Consider the following 26,852-nt stretch of genomic DNA (forward strand, 5'->3'; position numbering starts at 1 on the left):
ATTCAGCTTTGCGGCCTGCACCAGGAATGCTTCAGTAGTTCAGCTGATGATGCTTAATCCATAAAGTCCTTGGAGAAGAGACTAATACCTGTGTTTCCCTCATCCAAAAAGAGCAGCTGTAGAGATGCTTTCAGAGTTGCATTATGTCTGTTCCTCCAGCTATGGGATACAATAATTTCTTTACAGTTGGCAAAACAGCGCCCAATGGAGAAATTAAAAGGAGTAATACTTGCTTTCTTACTATTGCTTTTGGGAAGGTTGGGGAAATGACCAGATTAACGTCAAGAGTGTTCGTGGCTGCAAATAATAGAGAGGAAAATATTCTTAAATAATACTGTGATGGTTGACAGCCATGCTCTGAAGCCTACACTAAATCTTACCTCTGAGTTTCCTCTGGGTAATCTTATGACTTGCCATTTGGAGAGTAGTTTCGGTGATATAAGCCCCCAAACCTTCAGCTTTCCCTTCTCTATATCCAGAAGGTTGAGTTGCCTAATCTAAAAGTAAAGTGCAATTAGAGTCTGCAGAATGCTGGTTGTGATCAAGGTGGGCCGGAGAAAGCTGAAAGCTCAGATAAATCCTCCATGTGTCCTGGCATTTTCTATACTTAGTTGTCTCTTCATACATAGGAAGGATGGGTAAGATTTTTCTTTTCAAGGGTCTTCATTCCACATTCACCAAAAAACAGTTTCACCTCAGGAGGGGGAAAGAAGCAGGGTATGCTGAAGCAGAGCAAGTTCATTTGAAGATGGCTGGGAGAAGCTTTTTTTTTATTCTTATTTTTTACTTATAACTCAAGACTTAGTGAAGTTTAAAATTTGAAATGTTCAGGTTGGCTAATCCCCTCCAAGGCTTTGCATTACTGGTAAAACTTATGACAGCAAAAAGACCTGGATTAGAAGTTGTTACAAACTTCATTTTGTCCGCAGGATAAAATTGATGGGAAAGCACCAAAAGGAAAGAAATTTCTGAAAATTTCCAGTTATTCTAATACCATGACACAGGTAGCACTGAAAATCTACTCTGCTTTGGCCTCTTTTTTTTTTTTTTTGGTAGTTTAAATACATGTTTCAATATGCACCCGAAACAATGCATGAGTATAAACACATAGGTAAAAAACAGTAGAAAGAGGAGCTGTGTTCAGAAGCATGTCTGAGACATTGATAGGTTTGTTTGCACATCCATCACAGCACAGCCACACACAAAAAAGCATGCAGACAGGTTGCAGTTCTCTACAAACACTTCCAGTTACCCCATTGTCCATAGAGCCTAGGAATCGGCTCGGGGTCCCACCAACTAACCAAACACAGAATTTTTATACAGCCTTTTGTCTTCAAATCATGCATTCAAACATAGTCTGTTAAATAACTCCTTAAAGACACAAACACTGAGCTGCCTTTTTCAGAGCACACTGCAGATGCTGTGGATGCTAAAGAATGTGAAGTATCAGTGGTCATGCCCATGCAGGCACAGGGAACTGCTGTACCACAGGAGAAAGAACATGGCAAGCAGCCTCCCTGCTGTATTAACACCAACGAACCAGGACACAACTGAATGAAAAGATAATAATGCTCAATGAGGATTATTTTTTATTTTTTAGTCTGTTGTGGCACATAGCAAGCCTGGTCTATAACCCACCAATGCATAGTGCCTCTCTCCCCTCGCCTGGGATTGCTTCCCATCATGAAAATCACTGAACCAAGCTCACAGGCTAACATGCACAGTTCCAGTTATCTAGCAAGTCCTTCCTCTGGGAAGGGAGAAAAAATAAATAAATAGGAGACAGGCAAAAAAAAAAGAAAAAAAAAAAAAAGGAAAAAAAAAGTTGCAAAATTCAAGGAATAATTAGCTTTCACAGAGCTACACAGATAGGATTTATACAACTGTTATGGGGGAAAAAAAATGATGCACAAACTGCAATGCTTAAACCGGTGTATTTTCTAAAGCATCTCTTGCTGTATTATACAGCAGTGTTTCTGTTTGTACATGGTGTTGATTTACAGCCTGCTCTTCTACAAATGAAACAAACTGACTTTTCTCTGCAAAAAGGGTTAAGTGTTTAAACTTGTCACTTCTTCAGAAAAATTACAGAGCAAAAAATGAAAGGAGGGAAAAAAAAAGTCTTAAATGGATAAACAATTCTAGCAAGCTCTGTCTGCTGTACTGAAAGTACTATCTCTTTTTTACATTACTTGAAAAATCTAATTAAGTGCCTCAAAGGGGAAAAGCAAAGTAGTTCTCAGGCAAAATATATTTGACCTTTCTTCCTTCAAGGTGACAAACAAACAAACAAGATGCTAATTATTGTCTCAGCTTGAATTTGCACTTAAATAAATAAAACAAGGTTCACTTAGGTAAGATCGAAGGGAAAGCCATAAACTCTCAGAATGTTATAGCTTGCCTTTATTTTTGTCAAAGAAGTACCCACTCAGAACTCTTTTGCCAAACATACAGTTTGAGCTGAGCTGTGAGTGTAGCCATCAAATTTGAGTCAGCTCCGTTCTGACCTGTCAAGCTAGAAAGCACTTGGTGCAAAATTCAATACCATGAGAAATAAGAATATATGAAGAACAGCCTGATCAAAGACCCCTTGGATCACGTGTCATAAAACTGGACTTCTGTCATTGCAAAAGGAAACCACATGCACTGGTTAGGAGCCTCCTGTAAAATCCCACCAGTTGTGCCTACTGCACCCCTGCAGTATGTGTGGGGACTGAGGCAGTGGAGAACCCTGATTCAGACTTTCATGTAGCCAATCTATGTATGTTGTTCCGAAAGTAATGTCTCCTTTTTATTTCCATGGAAACTACAACCGATACAAAAGACAAAATATATCACTTATAGACCAAAATCTCAGCTACGAAACACTATATTTTAATAGAATAGCCTCCATTAGCTATGCATTTTCACCTGTGATGAACAAGAGCTTGTAAAAATCCATACTGATTCATCAAGCATTGGTGAGTGTCAAATGGGTGCTATTTTTTCTGCACAGACACAACTTTGTCTCATCCACATCAGACACCATTCAGTCAGGCCATCTGTCCCACAGCAACAAAATGTAACTGAATACTGGCAGGGAGGTTCAACCTCTGCTGCCATACCGTGGGCCAGCATCATAAAATAGGAGAAACTGCTTTCAAAGGAGTCTTTGTATTTTTTTATTTAATCAATGATACCGTACTAAAAAGTTATGAGAGTTGCTAAATGTACTGTTTACCTAGAAAAATAAAGCGAAACTGCTTTCTTACTCAAATGTCTATCTTCAGACATCTGGTTTTATAATACCTAAGCTTTGAGGCGGTACCTTATGACTTAAACTTTTTATTTCCTTTATTACTGTTGTTGACTTAGCAACATTAAGATTGTGAAAAAGGTAGCCCCACAGTGCAGAATAGGTGCCTAACAACTATTTTGGTCCAAAGAGAAAAGACATCGCTGTGGGTTAGTCTCTGCTGCCCAGAGCAGCGCTGCGATGAGAGAGGCATGCTGGCATGAAGCCAGAGGGCCTGGAGAGAAACAGGATAAATCTGTGCCAGCATTAAGCCCTTGGGACACTGCTATCCTGCTTCTTGGGCAGGAGCTGGCTCCTTGTAGTGCAAGTAGCATGAAAATTTGCTGAGGCAGGAAACTTGAAGCAAAGAAAGAAAAGTGTTCCCTTAATAGCTACTGATGTCTATACGGCATAAGTCATTGGTCACTGTCATGAAGCATTTCTCATATTAGCTGTGCTATCAGAAAGAGAAAAGGCAGGCGACACTTCTTTGTCCTATTTAATGCCAACAGTATGGATATACCCACCTGTTTGCCTTCCGGCTGCAAAAAATACATGGCTTTTACAAGCCACATTATGAGTCCTGGAGAAGGACGTTGTCAACCATGACAGACATACCACTGGAAAGAGCTCAGAAAATCAGCCCAACCCTGGTCTACTTGAGTATTGGTAGAAAAGTGACTCGTAGACAATAGGTCAATGCACAGTGAGAAACACGACTGGGAGGAAATGCAAACAAAAAGCTATTAAAAAAATAAAATAAATCAATACCATAAACACTGGTGAAATTACCCGTGTCCCTCAGCAGCGACACCAGTGGTTTGCTTGTGCTGTAAAAGCTCACTAGCCATTTGGCATGGTAAGCCAGGGTTCAGAAGAGTTAAAAAAAAGGAAAAAAAGAAAAAGAAAAAAAGTCAAGGCCAGGGTCAGGAAATAGCTCCTCAGAATAAAATCCATTATACGCAGTCAAGAAAATGCTTTTAGAAGAACAAAAAAAGACTTATGTTACAGGTCCTTTATGACACATTGGGAAAGAGCTTTTGTTCAGTGAGACTGATTAAAGTATTTTTTTCTCTTCCTTGATCTACGTGCCAGTGCTTAAGCTACAATGAAAAACAATCTCATGCACCTTTAAATATTTTATTTTTTGAATCAAAATGGCTCTTCTATGCCTAAAATGGACAGCGGTTTATTTTTATAAGGAAGCACTGCAACAAATCTTTTAGAAATCTTTTATCAATGTTCCACTTTGCAACATCCTCGCCGTAAATTTCACAGTGAGGAATTCATTACATAATTGGATGAGTCTCTACCCAATTTATTTCAGCTTCCTGAGAATCTAAACGTAATTCATGATTCATGTATAAATTATACACAGGAGCAAAGTGATCTGAGAGCAAACCTCATATTGCAGTAAAGAATACTGTGCTGTTGAGCTTTGCCATGTAACAATTCCATTTTAAAGCGGGGAATAAGTATGTAAAAGATTCTTGAGCTATCCTCAAAATGTAAGAAACTGCCAAACACAGCAATTCCAGAGGGTGAAGTCTCTGTCAATCCAAAACAATGCCAAAGAAAAATGTACATTGGTAGACGTGCAATTTAAATGCAAACCTCAGTTATAGCAATACAGTAATTAAGTTAATCAAGAAAACCAGCCAACAGGAGCTGGGAATGGAGAGAGTTATATATCAGGGCAAAAAGAAAGCTTTTTTTTTTTCTAATTTATTCTTTTTTAACTCTCTCTCAGCAGGTTAGTGTAGGATCCAAGAAATAAGTTCAGACTTCTAAAATAGGTAGAATAATTCAGGGATAAGTTTTAAAAGTTCTAAGCCTCTTCAGTTGAGGCCAATTTTATTTTATTTTATTCTTTTTTCAAATGTGCCCTATATAGCAGCTCCTAGTCAGAATAACAGGAGCTTCTGAGTGCTAAGCTTCTCTGGAAAAGTTTTACCCTTAATCTTCTAGGCAGAAAAGATTCCCCCAGCCTGCAGAAAGGAAGAACTCTGACTGCCTTTAATTTGGCACAGGTATTTCAAGGAGGGCAAAAACTGAGCTGGCTGGAGAAGCTTCAGAAATGCTGACATTTCATCAACAGCCAATAAGAAAAAGAATTAAGAAAAAAAAAAAAAAAAAAAGAAAACTCCCACCAGGAAAATCGAATCATTTATTTCATTGACTCAGTTTAATTGAAAAAAGCCAAAACTATTTTGGAAACAGCTTTCCTACCAGCCTGCCCACTGTGGTGCCTCTCGCAACATAGCATTGCATTGCTCCTCTAGTCCCACTGCTTCCCCTGCAGAGGTTGGTGAACTCTGTTCCTACAGGAATTTTAAGCACCTACGCCCACACAAACATTTGGAAGAAGCTCGTGTGTGTACCATACATATTATTCTTGCACAGTTATCTTGCTTGTTTTCAGAAGAGCCAAGTTTATCTTACTGGTCTGACTGGGGATTTCCTGATGTAGTATTTCATACAATCACAAAATAGTTTGTGTTGGAAGGGATGTTAAAGCCCATCCATTTCCAATCCCCCTGTCACAACCAGGGGCATTTCCCACTCCTTCAGGATGCCCAGGGCACCATCCAGCCTGCCCCTGAACACCTTTTAGGGATGGGGTCAACCACAGCCTCTCTGGGTAGCCTGGAGCAGGACCTCATCACCCCTTGAGTAAAGAATTTCCACATAACATCTAAACTAAATCTCCCCTCTTTTAGTTAAAAGCCACTGCCCCTTGTCGTATCACTTTTTACCGATATAAGAAGTCAGTCCACCTTCTGATTATAAGCTCCCTTCAAGTACTGGAAGACTGCAATGAGGTCTCCTCGCAGCCTTCTTTTCCTGAGGTTGAATAAGCCCAGATCGTTCACAGGAGAGGTACTCCAACTCCTTGATCATCTTTGTGGCCCTCCTTCAAACCTGCTCTTTCCAGAAGGAAAGATGTACAGTCCCAATCTTTGTACCTTTCAAACCCAGCATTAAAATCTACCGATCTACAATCTGCCTTAAAACACTAATAAGTGTCAGTACAACTAACAAGGGCACAGTATTGTTATTGCTCAAGTAAAATACAGAAGTGTTTTGAAGAAGTCAGGGACTACTGAAATACTTAAGATTGGTCATGGGGAAAAAAAAAACATTCATGACGTTACAGCCATGAGCTGACTGCAAGGTCCTCTGCTTGCTGCAAACCAAAACAGAATTGTGCTGCGATAAAGGAGGAAATAGAAATTTCCTCTCATCTTTGCAAGATGTTTCAAAAAAAAACACAATAACTGTTGATAAGAGCCACTCCTTCACACTTCATGAGTGGAAAATTATCTGGTTTAATATACACACACTTCTAATTTCTTATTTACAAGCACTGGGCATAATTTCTAATATAAATTAGGTCTTTTATAATGCAGAATTACAGAGGCCTGCTAGGAACATCAACAAACAGCTTGACTTACAGCATTTCAAATGAACCAAATCATGGCCCTCGAACCATATTAAAGTAATTTTTCTATGGAAAATTGGGTTTGCAATTCTCAGGCTCTGCTATAATAAAATACCCTATTAGTATGTCCGTGTGGCAGCTGATTCCATGGAATTATCTGTGCTATATGCTTGCAACTCTTAAGGATATACCAATGGCACAACTCTATGACTACACAAACTACACTCACCTCTTAGAGAACAATGCGCAAAATGTTTTTGTATTAACGCTCCATGTAATTTATGGTTACCTGTAGTTCTAAAATCCTAGAAATTCTTTGTAGACTGAACCAAATGCTAATCTCCTTTTATCTTTTTAATGTTCTTCAGCTCAACAGAGGGATAGTATCGTTGATTAATAACCAAATTTCCCACCATGTCATCTTTGAAGGATAGTTAAGGAAAACTCCCCTGTGAAATGTACTTTTGAAAGATTACTGATGTCTGAATTTCTTTGATTTTCCTTGCTCTTTCAGTGCTTCCACCCCATAAAAAGATTTCTTGTAACCTTAAGAAATTATCTTGGTAAGAAACTTCATCACTACAAGAAGAAACACATATTAAAAAACTATATATATTTTATCAAGCCACCAATCAAGTCTGGTCTTTTGACTAAAATTACCAAGTTACGGAACTGAAATCAATCCCCTAAGCATAGTCATGATCCCAATGAAATAAATAGGAATAGCCACCTCAGCTGGGCCAGTATTTAACCCGTTGCAATTTTTACAGAAACTATTTACTAAACACCTACCCAGTAATCAAACACAGTTTTTGAGGCTTACTCTAGCCATAACTTAAGCAGTGGCTTTACCTTGTTAATATGAGACCAACATTTGTCCTTATTAGAATGAATTTGTATGGGCCTTGGTAGCACCACCTTATGCAAAGCAAAATGTGTGATGGCCAACTGTTACCAATAGAACAGTAATTATTTAGACAGGCTTGCAAAATAATCCAGAATTAGCACCTCAGAGTATTGCATCCCAATATGATATCCTGAATGCTCCTATACGTAGCATTTACTCTACAGCTGGTATGCAGGCAAATCTTGCATTTGGTTTGGAAAGAGATTTCCCAAAGCTTAGAATGAAGAGTCTGGGCCACTGACACGTGAATTTACATTCTGGAACTGACACTCACTCTTGAATTACTCAAGTGTTTATCCTTCTCTTTGTCGTCTTTCCTAAATCTTGGTAGACATGGAGCATCTGCCGTGGGGTTGTGCTGAAACCAGCAGGCGGGCCCTATGGAGGAGCTAGCTCTGCAACTGCTCCAGCAATAAGACGCAATCAGTGCCTTCCCAAGATTGCTTGCTACGCAGCCGCCAAATGAGAAAATACTGGCTGATTAGAGGCTGTATTCTAATCAAGTGCAAAAATAAAACTTTCCCCTTCCAGAGGGACACAGATTATTAGTGATTATTTCTCTTCAAAAAATTTCTGTTCCAGTAAATCATCTTTTCTCTCTTCACTTCAGAAAGTTTACACATAGCTTTCTAGGACGTCACTAAAGTGCGAGCAAACTATTTACATTCCTGCCATATGTCTACCAATATCCTGCAGCTGTCTGTCTAATTTACAATTACACATCAAACTTCTGCTTGCGTAACGATTTGCATACTTCCTTAATTGTGTGTTTTTAACATCAGTTAAGTAGATTAATTTATTTATATATGTATTTATATATATATATATTTTATTCATTGGATTTTATTATTTTTTTTTAAACCACCATAACTAATTCAGTTCTATGCATTTCTCTTCGTTTAAACATTCAATGTCCTGGCACAGGACATCAGAGTAGAGATGGTAGCATCTCCACCAGTGGAACTTTTCCAAGTATAGCCTGACAAAGCCAGCTGAGCTGATCTCACCCTGAGAGTCCTGCCCCAACTGTTAGGCTCCATTGGTGAGCATGGCTCCCGTTCCAAGAGCTCCTGTACACTGTTCCAGTGCTGCTCCCATCCCAGCACAGGAAGCATCATTCCATACAAAGCCAGACACCAGGAAACACAGCTTTCATCCTTAAGAGACAAGATAACTATATTCTCAGAGGTACATATAGCATTAAGGCTTGAATTCTGCAGGCATCCACATGCACATTTCTTACTTGCTTCACAATCTAACCAACTGAACGCAACATGTCTCCCAAAAGACAGCTCAGTATGATCTAACATACCTTGCTGCATCGGGACCTGCGCCTCCTCTATCCCCATTGTACTTCTCAGGTGTAGATTGAGAATAGAGCTTCCACATGCCCTTCACAAAAAACGCTACATAGTTCAAGATGCAACTGAACCAAAATGTAAACTTCAGGGCTGTGGTTATTCAAGGACATATCATGCAAATTTCTTACTCGTTGCAATGACTTTTCAGTGACCAGGTGCAGAATTTTCATCTTTCACCAGCTCCACATTTGGCTGCCAAATAAGCCATCAGCAAAACCTCAACCCTTCTGTTTTGTGAGAGGCTGCAATAAAGGATAGGTAAGCTTTTATTTCATGTGGTACCCTCTCAACATAGTCTAGTGATTGGCATGCAAAGAAGACGGGATCTCTGCAAGGCCTGGGAAAAAACCTCAGCATATTTGTCTCTGAGGTGAACCAATAGCTGACAAGTATTTTTTACTGGACTCCAAGAGGCAGAGTGGAAAGATTAATTTTCTAATCCAAAGAAAAGATCCTTGGAGTCTCTCTCTCTTTTTTTTTCCCTCCTTTTTTCTTTTTTTTTCCCCTTCCCTAAACCAAAATTAAAAATATAGAGAGAGATATCAGAAAAAGCTAATGAAGTTTTCCCTTTTGGTGAAACAACATTCTAAAAAGAAAGTCATTTTAAGCTAATTAAAATAAGTTGCATTAGATGAAAAGAAAAAGCCTCATATTTCTCTTTTCCCATTAAAACAGAGTAAGTCAAAACTCTAAAGAAGTTTTTCCATACTAAAATTATTATCAGTTCTGCAAATATCAAGACGACAATATTCGGACATTTTCTAAATTATTTTTGTCTTATTTCCACTTAGAAGAAACCACCATTAAAACTGATGAGCTTTAACAACCAATTTTGTTTTGAAGAGATGGCCTTTTCTGGGAGAAAATTGTTTCAATGGAATTTCTTCTGTTTTGATCACTAGCTAATTATTCGAAGACACTGGAGTTCTCTGATCCTGGACATATGACATGGATTATAGCGAAACCAGCTGGAGATTAAATTTCTCACTCACATATGGAGCTCATGACCCTCTTTATGAATCATCACACCGTTTGTTTAATATTTAATGCAACTCTTAGTTACTCTGAAGAAAATGTTGAACAACAGGGGCCCATAAAATTAAAATCACACAGCTACTTGCAAATCCTCTCTCTTCTCTGGGACTTCATCACAAATCTGTCTGATCTAGGTTCATTAAGTTTATTTTTTCACTCTCGAGATGGCAAAATAAGATGGAACACTAAAACTTCATATAAACATATCTACATACAGCTTGCAAGCCTTAAGAGATTCAGGCTTGCCTTCCATGCAAACCTAGGCATGATAATATCTGGAGCTTCAGAAAAAATATTTCGGAGTGCATTAATCTACTGAACTCACAAAGTGTAGGAAGTTAAAACTGCGCAACAGAACTGCGCTACCACTGCTCTACATATAATTTCCCTACCTTAAATGTACAGACAGTGCAAGCTGGAAATGTTACTGCCTCAGTCACGCTCTCTCTTTCCTCTGCTTCTTAAATAACCAACTTGATACATAAATTCAGAAAACTATCAGTAGGCAACTACATATCTCAGTGAAGGCACATCTGCATGTAGTCCGGAATATTTTATCTATTTCCCCAAAGCTAAAATAAATGTGTATTTTTCTAAACGCACTTGCACAGCTTCTAAGAATTGCCATCACATTATTAAATTAGCTGTTCAAGAAGTTTAAAGCTCCCCCAGCCCTCACCATCTGAGCAAGGTCAGCGAAGTCAAGTCAAAACACAGTTCCCATTATGTCAACCTGAATCTGCCTTTTGTTCAAAGACCTGTTTCCACTCAATATTAAGACAGGTCTAGCCTCCAGCTTTTAAGACCAAAGCACAGATTTGCATCCAATCTGCAGCAGACATCCAACAATCAAGATTTCTTTACAGCTATGCTACTTTCTAACATCACACTTCCCTCTGCCTTCCTTTTTGGTCCCATCAGAGCTTGCACACTTACCACTGTAATACCAACTAATTGCAGGCTGGGAAGGAAATACAGGGGTAATTCCAACAAAACTCATGCACATCTCTTTTTCCCTTTGTGGTTGAATACTCTAAAGGCCAACCTTTGGCAGTTTCATTGCTAGGGCTTACAAATGCTTTTCAGGATAGCATCTCTTTCAAATAATTCCTGGCAGCTGGAAACCTGTGTGCAAAGGGCTATCTTTGCATCACAACTGTGTCATGATCCCTTATTCCCAAAGGCTGTGAGTTAACCACACAACTCAGCAAGGAAAAACACTCAAAAAGACCTCCTCCAAAAAAATAAGCAGCTCTCACGGAAGGGGTAGAAACACACTTGCTGCCTGTCATGAATCAACACGTCCCAGCTGGGCAGCAGATCTGCTTGCATTAGTCTACACAGGGTTCCTGCAGCTTCTTGCCCTTTTTGCCCCCCATGTTTGCCAACAAATTTCCTCATGTCAAGAGCTGGGGTATGGACAAGACACAGAGATCTTCAAGTGCAGCTTGCTGATACATTGCCCACCTCCCCCTCCTGGCCCCTGCCCTCAGGCTTTGTCTGAAACACCCAGTTTCACACTCAGTCCCCCCTCAAGCAAACCCTACCAGTTCTCCCATGGCCCTTGAAGGACTTGAAAAGAAACAACTACAACTTATGAACAAAATGCCTATTTTGACCTGGAAGTGAGTGCCAGAGTATAAGTCAAATCATATAATCTTTCTGTGGTTCACTGTTAGCTACCCGGCATCACAGTAGTGTTATCATTAAAAAGTCCCTTTTAAGGATATAATGACTGCTTGAGTGGATTTCAGTGTTACACCCCAATAAAAACACTGTGGAGCCATGTCCATGCTCTTGAATAGTGCTCTGAGCTCTATATGGACAGCATGAATTGCCCCCTGCTGTATGTGGTGTGGGCTGCTGCTGTGCAGAACTGATGGCCCAGGGCCGCTTCTCCTCTTCTCCAATCAGGTTTGCATGCTCCATACAAAAGGCTGTTTATACTGCTATGATAAACAGCAAATTACAGGTTATAGCATTGGCCTTTTTGCCCGTGGTGGCCTGAAACATGCAACTTGATGCAGTAACATAGCCAACTGACCCTGCTTCTTCTTCACTCTTATCCAAGCCAATGTCTGTGCAGGCAAAATTATTTTTGCATATGCAAAAAGCCTAGCATCTGTGAAAACCCAAAATCTGCATGTGCTGCAAGCAGTTCATATATTCATGAGAATTTCTCCCTCTGAAAAGCATGCAACAGCACCCCTGTCTTCTACACAGCCTTTGTCTCAGCACCTACCATCTGCACAGCACTCATCTGGCTCCCGAGGTGCCTGTCTGCAAGTCTGAACCCACCTGAATTGCACAGAAACCCCAGGGCTGCAGCAATAGGGATATCAATCTTCCTTTTGGAGTATTGAGCACCCACCTGGTGTTAAAAACACCATCTAGAGGAGGCTTTGCTGCCATGAAACCACTTGTTGTGGAGTCTTCAGTGGAATTATGCAAGTGTATATATATATATACACACACACACACACACACACACCTGAAGCCCAAAAATACTGTCTCATATCTCACTGCTTTGCAGCCTGCATAGCTATTCCAACATCACTTTCTTGCAAGCTCCCCAGCAGAATTAATTACTGTTTGCACAGTTCTTTGAAGATGAAAGTACCAAGTGAGTGCTAAGTATCAGGCCAGATTCTCAGCTGGTTTAAAAACTGCCATTTAGCGCATGACATTGAGGACCACCATTACCCAGCCTCATTATAGAGGTGAAGAAAAAAGAACCCGACAAAAAGAAAGGATACATATAAAAATTATATATTAAAAATACAAAAATAAATAGAAGAACACCATGGTTGCAATAACATTCATGCCTTTTCAGAGTCACTCTTTCTGCAAGTAAAAACTACAAATTTGCAGAGTTGCAACACTGTTCTCCTTCATATCTCCTTAAAACTCATTTCTTCCGCTATGATGCCTACAAATCATTCAAAAATGTTTAACCAGCTGGTGTTCTGTGGCTTCTATACGTTACACTCACCAGAACCATTCTGCTCCTACGTTGGTCCACCCCAGCTGCTTACTCTATGTGCTGCTTCTTTCCCAGCCTCTAGTTGCACACTGGTTGGGCTTGTGAAGGGATAGAGCACATGGGCACCAGGTCAAGCCCCCAGACACATACATACTATCAAATTGTCTTTCCAGGCTCCCCACAGAACGTGGGACGTGCTAAAGGAAAAAACTCCATAAGCGTAGATCCACTTACTGAGATGTGTGTGCTTCTCTATACAATCATTGATTACAGCAATGAAGCCAGGAAGTTCAATTCACATACTTTTATGCAGAAAGCAGCCATGTGCTGTTACAAAAGGCATCATACTGTTGCATTTTAAGGGCTAAACTAATTGCTTATACCTGATTATTATTATTATTATTATTATTATTTAAAGCAAGAATCACTCTTAAAATTGCAAACGTGGATCAAGAGATTCATCACCAGATCAGCCTGTCACTTGAATAAACCACAATAGCTGAAAGGAGAGACAAAGCGACTCTTTAAATATTATAGAGCCTGGCAAGGCTGCCTTCCTCTGGGGGCCTGAAATCCCACAGCTGCTGCTGAGCAGGGAGGAGGCACCAGCAGCCTGCACACGCATCTTGTACCACATCCACATAATTTAGGAGGCTAATTCAGATCCTAGAGGAGACTTCAAAATATCACAGTCACATTTATTTCAGAAAGATGCCACGCATGTAGAGTTTGCTGACACTCTTTCCACAGCCTCCACTAGACCTCATGTTCCCAAATCATTGGATAGCCCAGCTATGTGTGCTACTCAAAGACAACAGAATATCCCTCAGGTCTTTTCACATGTTCACTGGCAAGACTCTACTCACACATACAACTAAGACAGCAATGCACTTTTAAGAAATAACGTGAAAAAAAAAATAAAGAATGCCGGAAAGGAGATCCCATACAACAGTATTCCACTGCATGTTACAAATCCCAAGGACACAGGCTTTACAAAACCTTCCTTCTGCCAGAAGACAAAAACAAAGAGGTAAACCTGCAGCTGGCAGCCCAAAGCCTCTGATCTGTACTCCCTTCCCTGTGTAGCTGCACACATCACAGGCAAAGATGATGCCCTACCCACCCAAAACTAGGAACTGTGCCCATATACACACACCACAGGTAGCACCAAATTATAGATGCAAACAAATGGCTTAACTTTCAAGCCCCAGCAACTAATGCCTGAGGCAAAGTTGGATATTTTCCCATTTGACTGTAGCTCTTTCCAACCCCTCCGGTCTGTCTCGTGCTCTTGCTTTCCTGCTGAAGCTTCTCTCCACTAAGAAACATCCCTTCTGCCTCTTCAGCATGACTTAGGCTGATGCTCTGCACTTGTAGCCTTAATCTCTAGAGAGCCTGGATGAGATTTTCAAAAGCACTTAGTGTTGACCTACCTCTGCTCCAAATCAGTCTGATCATATTAGGTTAACTATATTTAAGTTTGGCCATGTATATTTTGTCATAATAAACTTACCCCAAAGGAATGCAGCTGCTTTAAAACAAGATTACTAAATCCATGACTATTTATGCATCTCAATAAGGAATTTGATTTTCCACTTCCAGTTCTGCGGATTTTTTGGAGCATGTTGAATATTTAGTACTGAAGAAACAGAGGTCAACGCAATTATATCCTACATCTTAAAAAGCAACAGTACCCTTTAAATTCAATGCTATAGAAGGGCTGCACTAAAGACCTGAAGGCTCAGAACTCCTAAAACTGTTGATTAAAATTAACACCCATCTCAACTCAGCCAGAATGCTTATGCTTCAGTATCTGTGAAATGCCAACTTAAGACCTAATCTTTCACCTCCTCCCAATTCATATTTTCAAACCATCAGTCAAGGACTGGTTCTAAATGGTACAGCAAATGACTGTCAGTTGTCACGAGCTGTCTTCTAACACAAAAACACTCAAGAACCAATCCTGGTCTCCACAGTCACTACAGTAATAGTTGGAAAGTATGGGCCATGAATCTCAAAGTGTGGCACTAAATGTGCCCTTCACAAACTTGTTTTTTTATTGGTAAGTTTTTTGTTTTTGTTTTTAAATTTAGTATGTTGAACCTTTTTCTGCTGCATTTTCCCTTTTGATATATATATTTTTAACTGAATCCACAATTGGTCTATCTAAATGATTGACAGCAAAGGTGAAGGAACAGTCTGTTAGTCTTGACTGCTGGGGTAATGAATAGAGAAGCTGACACATTAAATTTCTTCATCTCCAATTGGAATTATAAATTACAGACTTCTTTTGCATTATCATAATACTAAGTTCATCTTATAAATAGAACAATTCCTTGGGGGTGTATTTCTAGTGAAAAAATACATATCTAATGCTCCCGTGCTTTGCATACCTTCATATTCTAATGTAATTGGATTGATTCTTCCCATTATGTTTTAATTTTGGAAATGAAGAATTGTAAGAAAATCTCTTTAAAAACGCTCCATTTTGCTCCAGCAGAACATTCTGAAATTTTCAGAAGTGATCAGTGATTTAACATACCTTCCAACAGCTACTTTGACAGGTTGCATCTTCACACGCGGGCCAATGGCACTTGATCTGAGTTTCTACAAACTCTGCAGGATGCTGAACCAAGAACTGAAATAGTCTATAGGAACTGAAGTTTCCACCCCATAAAAAGCCTTAATTTGGCCTTCATCCCTGTGCAAACTACTTCTGTGAAACAAATCATCAAGTTCAAATTAATCACTTTGTGTGAGAGCAAACATGGCCCATCAATAAAAGCAAAGTAATAAACCACAGGGAAATGCCTCCAAGCCAGACACAGTGCATTTAAACTCTCCAATTTATTTTGCATTGGAAAGAAGGGGGAGATAGCTCTTAAAACTTTGGTCTAAATTAGACTTAATTCAAATCACACTGTTAGAAAACCTCAAGGCCTAGCTCTTAATAGCAGTGCAGCTGCCTGTGGAAGTGCAGAGGAGATGAGTATTATCTGCAACGTGGGATGTCAAAAGGGGTGGGAAGACATCTCCCTCCCCAGCACCAGGGGAGGAAGAAGTAGGAAGAGGGGCATGAGAGAGGAGACAAAAGGACAGGGAAGCACAATACACTTCAAGCTGAATTTGCCACTGTTCAGGATTTTTATTGCCTCAGCAAAAATCCTCTTATGACACAAATACGTGTATCTTATTAAAGTAGTAGGATCTTCTCCTAACAGGACAATTAGCTTTCATTGGAGACAGACCCATGTAATGTCTTGAGAATAGACTCGAGCATATGTTGGTGCATAATACTGGGAACACTTCTCACAGATTAAAGAGAAAATTTTCAACTCCAGTATTTACACTGAAAAAGCAGTGTTTTAATGCTGCATTAGCATCAGATCCCAGGGGACAACAGAGCAGCCTCTAGCAAGGAGCACTCACCCAAGCAGAGGCCGCATGAAGCAGAAGCCCTGGCTGCGCCTTCTTGGGTTAACACTGCCAACAGGAGTTGAAAATCTGGTGCCAGTGCAGCAAATTCCTGCACACAGTTCTGACTGCCTGCTGTGTTAGGGCAGTCATCCTGCAAAATGGCTCTGCCTTGCTCTGGCCTGGCTTCCCTGCTCTGCTGCTGGGAGGAGAGGAGATATTCCTGCGACAGGAGCAGTGGAGTCCATGTTAACTACACAGAGACGTTCCTCTCTGGTTTAAACAGTGAAGCATTTTTAGGGCTTGGTGTCCTCCTGAGACCCACACACCGTGATCACCTTCTGGACATGCTACTAAACATCCATGTGTCGCCTGCTGCTCTGCAGATTAGGCAAAAGCAGCTTTGTTTTATTTCAATTACTCTGGGGTTGGTAAATTGTCACCCTTATCCATCAATAGAATGGTCTTCATTAGTCTGCTCCCCATCATTTAACATGCCTATAAGCCATCACCAAACAGATTACACCGACTATTCCATTAATATCCTTTATTCAGCAAATGGGAAGGAAATTGTATTATTCTGGTAACTGTTTAATGTTTGCCACCAGACACATGAGGCAAATGTGTCCAGGAAATGCTTACTTGCCCAATGTCACCTGATGAACAAGTCCAGACACCCTATTTATCAGAAAGGAAGCCATAAGAAATAACTGCAAAGAAAGTAGAGCTCCATAGCATGAAGTAAATGAGCTAATAAATATTGCAGCATTTTATCCTAGCGTGCAAAGTAATGCTTTATTACATCCTTTAAAATTAATACGTGCTATTTTGTTGGTATCAACACACGCTCGGAACATCTGATCCTTTACACGCCACAAACCCTGTGCAGCGACAAATCAAACCCACTAGTGGTACTTCATCACCTGAGCACAGGCACAGAATGAAGAGCCAAAGCACCCACTCTCCCTCCCCTTTATGCATAACCAATATTAAAAGCGGCGTGAGCCATTTTATTCTTGTCAAAATCAGTTTTCTCATCTGGCTCCCACAAGCCATGTTTACATTTCCCTATAATAGTTTTCCCATGTCTCTTCCTTCACCGAAATATAACCTTTTAACTATGTTATCAGCCTGAATTTGGTGTACAAATAAATAATAATCATCATTAATAATAATAAAAGCAACTCTCTTATTCCTTCTGTAACCAGAGGAGAAGTTGTATTTCCAAGTCAGTATAGCAGATGAGCTAAATTACATTCTAAGGTTGCCCAAGATTCTCAGCCAACAAGAGAAGGTGGCAAAGCTTTCCATGCCAGCACCCTCAGAAAGACACATCCTGACCCAGCTGGAGTTTATCTGTTATTTCCCTGGTTTAGTGTTCACACAGGGATGGGAACATACTGACAACAATACTCAGTGCTGCACAATTTCCAGCTTTTTTTCAGTCTACCCATTTAATAACTAGAACATCTCACAGCTATTACACTACTAACTGCAACAAATAACTGCAAAATACACTGGGGGAATGTACAAATAAATTCTGGCACATCAGCAGCTCCATAACAAGTCGTATAGGAGACTGGCAATTGGTATGCTAGGATCTCCATTACCACAGAAATAGAAATGGGTTATAAAGCCAAAGCTCACCATGCTTCTTGTGAAGGGGTTTCCCAGGCCTGAGGGGCTCTTGTCTGGGAGTGGTACCTCACCAAACCACCTGCCCACACAGCTAATGCTCTTCTGTTCTGTCCACATTTAGCCAATCCATTATGTATATAAGCTACAGCCAAGCTTTACAAAACCTGCAAGCCCTGGCAGCAAACACAACCCAAGATACGGAAGCGACAATCTGAGAAGATACTCCCCAGGAATTAGATTTTGTAAACAAACATTTCAGCTAATTGCATTCTTGTTCTCAGTGCAGTGAAGGCCCCATTTAGCCAGAGCATTTGTCTACGGAGTTTAGTTCTTCCATTTAATGAATGCTGATCCTGTCTTAGCCTCAGCTGGTATATCATCAGGATCAACATGAAATGCTAATGGAGAAAGATGCTTAATATCATTTCAAGTGTTTAAGTTACAACCATGGCTATTAAAGCAAATCCATTTTACCTGTTCCTCCTCAGGCTCCCCTGTGAGACAGATTTAAAAGTTTCCATGGGGAGAAGTGATTCATAAATGGCTGCACAGATCAGAGAATAAAGCCTTTCACTGTTAATTACAGTCAGCGCTTTCCAAACTGAAGCTGGTCATTTCGCCGTCACAACACATAATTAGCAAGGCTCATTTTCTATCGTCGCCTTCACAAATCAGCTCACTTTCTAGAAAGCAAGGTGGGTGCCTTCAGCAGCGGGCACAGGCAGGCCAGCCAGCAAAAACAAGGCTTTGTGCTCGCTCTGCCTGGAGTCCACAGCAGAAAATCCAGCAGAGCCCCCAAGTCCTCATTTTCAAACCACTAAGTTAAAGGGCTGAACAATGAAATAGCCATGACATTGAGGAAGAGGAGGTGGAGGAAGGAGCGCCTTTGGCCAGAAGGTTTCTTGGCCTTTTGACATGTGTACCCATAGTGCAATAACACTGGGTCCATCCAACCCAAGAGGCACCTGGAACATCCTTGCTTGGGAATTTCACAAAAATAGCAGGAAAGAAAGATATGTTAGAGATGTTGCTCTTCCCTGGCTCAGAGAGAGGCCTCCCAGCCATCATCTGCATTTTAAAGCAAGACTGTCTCTTTCTTCCCATGGCTCACACTGCCCCTCACCTTTCTGAGGAACAACTCTGCCCCAAAGGTGTCCGGTTGACGCGCTGCCAAGGTCCCCGTTCTTAACAAGGCACCCAAAATACCGGATGGGGCCCCAAGCACTCACCAGACAGAGCACACTTTCCTTACTGTGCTGGCAGCCATCATTCGAAAGGCTGAAGTTATCCTCACACAGATTTTAAAAGGCCACTGTTTATGCATGTAAATTCTGAAGGGCATTAGCGGCATAGCTGACACACACTGACAGCCAGAGCAGCTCCGGGAAGGGAATAAGCAGCAGCAACTGCCTGAATAATTGATGTGCTTTTACTCTGCCCCATGGCCCAGTTATTACATTGCTCACTCTCTTCAACTGCCTGTGGTTTCTAAATTAATTAGAAATCTTAATGTCATGGCCAGCCATTTAAAAAAGAGAAAAAGGCACCGAGTACAAAAGAAGAGAGTGCTATGGATGCCCTTGAGGCTTGGGATCTCTTATTTTGACCTGGGGACGCAGAGAAAGAAAATAAAATCTCAAATTCTAAAAGTTCAGACTGATGCTAACAGCTGAGACAAGCTGATATCAGACCCTCACATGGTGCGCAATCCATCCTTGCCAGCAAAAAGCCCCTAATTCCTATTTCATAAGGATGCATACCCACATAGATGTCACCTCTCCCAGACTATGAGGCAACACCATTTCCAAAGAATAGCACACTATAGAAGCTGGTATCTATCCAGTACAATGAAAAACAGCACTAACATCTGACAAGTATCTGCCTGGCTGCTGCAACACAGTGCACCAGATGGAAGGACACTGCTGACCCAGGTCTGGAAGAATCACAGAGCTCACAGCTGCCCTGCTTATACAGATGACAGAGCTAAATGGCTCTGTGGGATCCCTTTTGCAGGCTGAAATTGTGTGTGGCCACCTGACCACAGAGAACAGGAGTGGCTGATAAAAATAACACCTTGTTCAAACATAACAGTATAAGCAGCCATTACTTTGAAACGTACATAGCCTTATCTACTTATGATATTGCTTATGCTTAGACGTTAAAACAATGTCTATAGCTCTTAAGAAACCCTCTGGGAATAATTCCTGTGTTCGAGCCATGCTGCATTACAGCACAGGGAGTTTCATTCCAAGTCCTTGGGAAGCACTTAGCCGTGATGAATCTGGGAGTATATTTAGTTTTTTCCTTACTTGAGAAATAGAGATTTCTCAGAAATCTCCTTAAAATTGTACCAAAAGCACAAATAAACACCAAGGATTGGATTTGCTGAGATTTAAAATTGCTCAAATAACTTAGAGTCTAATCTTACACTTTTTTTTTTATTGTGGAAGAAAACCAAGCAATCAAAGTACCAGTGAACTGCACAGTGCTGTACAGTCCTTCTCTTCGCCAACACACAGCATTTTACTGTGATCTGCAGGATACCTAGGCAGAAAAATGTAAAAATCTAAACAAAAAACAAACCCAAAAAACTTATTATTCCCTTTTTGAAATTCATTTTAAATAAATTTGATTTTTGAATTTCTTTTTGACATGGATAAAATAACCTTATAGTCAGAGCAATGAATTTACATTTATCCTACAGTTTCCACACACGTTAAATGCCCACACGTAACAGGGGCAGAGCAGCAAGATGGGAATGGTAACACAACATATTACAGAGCTTTACATGACACTATAAATCCCAATGGAAGTATCCAACAAAAGAGTCCCACTTATCATCACGTGGAAGGGAATTCAAAACACTATGATGACAATACAACAGGGGAGCATGGTTTATAAAATCCCAGTGTAGTTTAATCAAAGTTTTATTTAATCCTAGAGTGTTTCCTTCAGTCTCCTGTTTTTTTCCTCCCGTTATAACTTTGTATTAAATTGATGCACACAGAGTCCAGCACAGAAGGCAGGCAAGAATAAAAGCAAGATGCAAAAGGGTATTAGTTGACAACATCTACCCTTGACCCTTTCAAGACAAGGGTACACGTGGCACTTAGTGATGTGGTTTACTGGGCACAGTGATGATGGGCTGATGGTTGGAGATGATCTTAATGGCCTTTTCCAACTTTAATGACTCTGTGATTGTATGTAGGCCCTTTTATTGTGTTCCTACACGCTTCCTGAGTACTGACATTACTTCCATATGTTGGGAGGGAAGACAGGCTTCCAAAGTGTGATACACAAAGAAGGTGGCATCGGTCAACTTCTGTGATTTGGGTTTTCCCTCTTTGATTACTGCTGACTCTAAAATGAGCATGGTAATTACTGGCACCACAGAACTGCAGACAAAGTGAACACAAGATGCCACTCACATGCATTTTCCACCCCAAAAAGATGACATGTCTTCTAAGAACAAGTTAGCAATAAGCTTTCCTGATCACCCAACATTCCTTGTTTGTGCTCTCTATGTCATTTCACTTTTACATCCTCACATGCTAGCTTTTTAATACTCAGATTTTAGACCTTCATGCTACATACTTCCTTTGTTCTCCACGCTGCGGCACCTATGTGTACACATCTCACACTGAAATTACTACAGCTGTACAGCTGGAAGGATATACCAGCTGTAACACGACTACAATTCTTCAACATGGCCATGCCCTCCTTGTTCAACTTGTATGTCACTTGTCTCTGGAAAGGAGCAAAGTGCAAAAACACACAAGGTCCTGCAGACATGCTTCCTTCTCAGCCTTGGAAAAAAGGTGAAACAAAATACATGAGATGGTAGCAATACAAAGCAGCATCGCTTTCCTCGCTGCTTTCCAGAGCCTCGTCTTTCAAGATGTAGCCCCTGGTAAAGTGGCTCATGAAAGTTTGATGAACACCATTTTGTTTAACACCGGCAACAGAGCAACAGCCCTGTCGAGCTGCAACACCCAAGCAAAATGTCATGACCCAAGAGGATCAGGGCTCTTGGCTATAAGAGGTGGGCTCACAGGTGGCATCGGGTGTACAACCTCCAGCACAAGATGCACCACCCCCACAGGTGACTTGGTCACTAGAACATCACACTGCTGCAGTGATGAATACCACGCCTCCTGCCATGCTTGCCAGCTGTCTGAGACAAGCTTGCAAAATACAGAGTTCCTAAGCCTTTTCCATTCGTACACCTAAACCTTCATTCTCTTCCCCTCTTATAACTGCTTAACATGTACACACACTGACAAATTTCATGGTGTGCCATTCTGTATCCTTTTACTTCAGTATTTTATATGCTTTCCTGCTTTTGTTTCCCTGCTCCTTTCCTATAAAAGAATATTCTCCAGAAACTGTGAGTGTGTAACTGAAAATACATAAAATCCACATACAGAGATGGTACTGCAGACTCACGTGACATGATTAAGTTGAGTGGTTTAATATTAGCATGGCTAACGAATAGTACTAGAGCATAAGATGCAGTAATTACCTTTTCTTGTTCTTCAGGTGCTGAAAATCCATACGCTATTTTCGCAGAGTACTGAATTCAGCATTTCTGAAAACAAAGAGAAAAAATAATTAAAAAAACATTTATACTCGCCTCTAAGGACTTATTAGGCACTCATGAACCTTCTGCTAAACAGAAATTTATAAACTTCCTCTGCAATAGAGGATGAAGCAATGAACAAATGTTCTTGGACAACAGATTTGCTTTTTAAAAGCCTGTGTGTGTGGTTGTTTTTTAATCTCTATGCAGCACATCTCTGAATTCAAAAACAATAATAGCATGCGACTATCAAAGGCTACTCTCGCCAACTGCTTCCAAAAAAAGAGATTTACAGGTAGCTAGCAAATACACATGCACATACATGAGTACTTCTTCACTCTAACAGACTCCAATGTGATCTTGATAAACTACTGTTAAGCTTGAGGATTTATCATGTGTATTTTAGATAGTTTAGATAGCTGCTGCACTTGAATAATAAAGAAGTATCTGGTTTGAAAAGTACATAAATCATAACTGTACGGATTACTGTTCTTCAGCACTTAAATGACAAACTTCATCCCCTTATGTTTTCAGTATTTTCTTCTAAGTGTAGCGCTTCACGCTAAATGTAACATTAATTGATAAAAGCATGAAATGCATGGATCCAGGTCAGCCTCCTGTAAGTGCTGGGTTAAGTGCAACTATTTACACATAAAACACGGCTCCTCATAGTTGGGGTTGCCACATATGAAACTTTGGCTATTATCAGTTTTGCCAGAGTCAAGCCGGATGGCACAGGACCCTGGGGAATCATCCAGTTCCATTTAAGCAATTAGAACACAAAAAACATGAAGGAAGTGAAATAGCAATGACTTCTCCTATCTCGTTTGCTTCCAAGAAAAGTTATATAATTTGGAAGACGTATATTAAAATGGCAAGAAGGCCAAAAGGTGTAGTGCCCAAATACAAAAGAATCCAGCGTTGAGTCCAGTTGTTCCCATGGACTCATGAATAGCAGCTGGTCCATGAGACTTTCCTTACAGGGACAGCTCTCCCCCTTCTCCTTGCAGTCATCCCTACAGCACAGCCAGGCTACCCCATAGCCTAAAAACGTTACAGATCAAAAAAGCAGCTCCAGGGCTCTGGTTCTAACACACAGTTGACCTAGAATGGTCCTGCTTTTATCTTCAGTGCCCCAAAGAGAATTTCCTTTTTCCCCAGCGCTACACGTTCTTTGAGAGATAGTCCTGTGGGAGTAGGAAAGTGAAGGAGCTCATACTGCTAAGGAACCGTCCCCCGTGCATAATTAATCTTATTTACGTACTAAAGGAGCAATCACTTGCATTCAGTAACCTTGGAAGTCAGACAAGTAAATTAAAACTTAAAACAAGGCCTGAGAGTCCAGCATGCATGCCACTGTCTGAGTGATTTCTCTATAATAGGCACGAATGGATGCTCTGGAAGAAAGAAAGAGACCTTTTCCAAGTCCATCTGTCAGCAAAACTGCCTCTGTAAGCAATAAACAGGTTTTGTGCCATCTAAGAAATTTACAGACAATCTCAGGGTAGGACTAGCTATTATTTCTCACTGTACAAAAGAAAGACTCCCCAGATGTTAGCTGTTTGCAGCCTTGGATTTTGATCAAATACATACAGTTTCGGTTAAAAAAATATATATAAAAATACAACAGTTTTACAAGTGTAGAGTAGACCAGGCAACACCTCGTGAGGGCATTCATATGTTTTACTTCCAGGAAAAGTGCCATTTGTTTGGACTACTCTGCTTATATTTTACAGCAAGAACGCCACCTGACTCCAAGAAGCTTTTGGAGAATAACCGAATTGATGGCAGCAGTAAGGAGCAGAAATGGTGGTTTCCCTAGGCTGGCAAAGTTAATGTTTGTTACCCATTACCTTGCAATGGCTTTTTAAATGAAATTAAGATGAGATCTTTGTTTCATTTATGAGACCCTGGATTTAACTTCTACTTGGAGCATAAAGGGCTAGAGATAGCACAACTTACAGTGGTTTATGGCTCTGCTGTGCCATTTTAAGGATGCAGTACATGCTCTCCTCCCAGCTCACCTTTATTTTATCATAATGTGAGCTTACTGACTGGTAAATCTTTCTTGGTTTCCCTCCCCAAATGCCAAATGTATAACCTTGAGTTGGCCTCTGCCATATGCTATTTTTATGCAGATTTCAAATGTAATTTGGGGAATTCTTGCTCTTATTTTAATCACAGAAGGAAACATACGTGGATTCCAGGGCAGCAAAGATTTTGCAAAATACTTGCTAGAGAGACAGCACTGACTAGCAGTAGGTGCACAGCAGGAACTATAGGGATTTAGAGTGAGCTGATGCCCTAAAACATAGAATAAATGTATTGAAGGAGACATTGCTTTATATGTGACTCCTGTTAAACCTCACAGTCTCACAGCACCTGCCCCCTGCGCAACGGGAGATCGCTTTAGTTTTCTTCCACTGCTCTCCACACCACTATGCTAACCCGATCCACTCTGAAACCACCAGCACCGAGTGACGCATCCGCCCACACAGGCCACGGGCGTGCTGCTCTGCCTCACTAGATGCCAAAAGAAGGGCAATTAATCTGCAAGCCAGCGCGCTGCTCAACCTCTGTGCCAAAACAGAAGCTGCTATTAGAGAGAGCAATGATAAACACTGTCTGTTCAGCTACAGCAGTGGCTGCAAAGAGAATCCATCAAGACGGGATGGCTTACCCCTGAGCTGCTGTACTGCCGCAAAGTCAAATGTCCAGGCAGCCATTAACTCTAATGGCACAGGGACCCACGGAAAGCCACACAAAGGTTTAGACATCTGACAGGAGGCTAGGGAAGTAGTACCAAGCACCCCATTTCAGCCTCATTTCAAGTGCAAGAGCAAACAGCCATCATTGTGCTTTGGGAGATGGAAATCCATATTGAGCAGCTCTGCATCAATCCCAGGAACCAGCATCTTCCATCAGCCCTATGAAACAAAATCAGCAACCTGCACCTATAGTGGCTTAATTTAATATGCACCCTACAGATGCTTCTAAATCCCGCACACTGCTATCCTCCATTACTAGGCTTTTTCAATGAAAGTGATTAAAGCTAACAATTATAATTTGTGTTAGAGAAGTCCCTGGAGGCACTGGGTAGGCTCAGACTTCATTGTTCACAGAGCACAATGCAAAGAAATCTCCCTCCCGAAGAGCTCATCCTCCCAAGAAGATGAGGCAATCAAGGAACAGTAGAAAGAAAAAGCAGTTGCTCAAGGTCAAACAGCGAGCCACTGGAGGAGCTGGAACAAAACCGTTCCCTCAACTGTTCAGCCACAGCCCCGTTCATGCTGACTCTCCGGTACTAAGTCGACCAACTAATACACTTTTATTCATCAAGCGCCAAGAGCAGACCAAGTGATTCATAGGGTTCTGTGCTGGAAAAGCTAACCATGACAGCAAATAAATAAATAAATAAATAAATAAATAAAAATGCAAATCTACTTAAAGTGGACTTCACACATGTAAGATGGTGAGTGAGACTTCAACAAAACATGCAGTTCCCACACACAAAACTGAAGTCAAAAGAGCTCCTTACTTTGCTAAAATGCTAAGTCTATACAAAAGAACAACTTCTGTCTCCCAGGCTCTTTCACCCTACAAGATCCTCTTGGGCCTAAGCAGAGACCAGCTGCAAAAAACCAAACAGCCTGTACTGACTGCCCCATACCTTTTCCTTGGTATCTGCTGCATCAGAAAACATGCTTTTTAGTACAAGAGAGAGGTGTATCCAGCCCTTGGATGACAATGCACCTACACATCGAGTCACAAAAACAGGAATAGTCTATACATCCCTAGAATGTGACAATCCTACAGTGCGACCAGATAAAAATGTGCTGTGTGACAGAGGTGGACAAGTGCCTGCTTTGTGACAAACCAAAGCCGTCACCTACTAATATGAGTATGGATATCATCTGATGGAGGACATCTCTGTGGTTTTCAACACATGGTTTTGACAGGAACACTTCCAAGATGTACAAAATATAGTCCCACTGGATGCTTACAGGCTTAGATTTTCCTGGCCTATCAGTGCAAGTGAGATGGAGCATCAGCTTTTGCCCATCTCCCTTTTCTTCCTTCTACCTTCCAAATAAATGCTTCCCATCCTTTTTGCGCACATTACTGACAAATCGATCCTTCTTTATTCTTCCATCAATGCTTTCAACATATGATTGCTCAAGTGACCTTCCCTATCTTGCAATTTTTTAAGGAATGGTCA

At 40.8% G+C, this 26,852-nt stretch overlaps 1 protein-coding gene across 19 annotated transcripts in view; it reads right to left on the minus strand.

Annotated features, from left to right (window-relative positions):
• The window catches only part of ADGRL3 (adhesion G protein-coupled receptor L3), a 486,086-nt gene that overhangs the window by 371,150 nt on the left and 88,084 nt on the right, over positions 1–26,852 (minus strand). For all 19 annotated transcript variants that reach the window (XM_072336646.1, XM_072336645.1, XM_072336644.1 and 16 more), the window contains one exon: positions 22,577–22,642. The gene's annotated coding sequence lies outside the window, so the exon portion shown is untranslated. The remainder of the gene's footprint in view (positions 1–22,576; positions 22,643–26,852) is intronic.

The sequence above is a fragment of the Excalfactoria chinensis genome, chromosome 4 (genome assembly GCF_039878825.1).
Source record: "Excalfactoria chinensis isolate bCotChi1 chromosome 4, bCotChi1.hap2, whole genome shotgun sequence".
Taxonomy (NCBI): Eukaryota; Metazoa; Chordata; class Aves; order Galliformes; family Phasianidae; genus Excalfactoria; species Excalfactoria chinensis.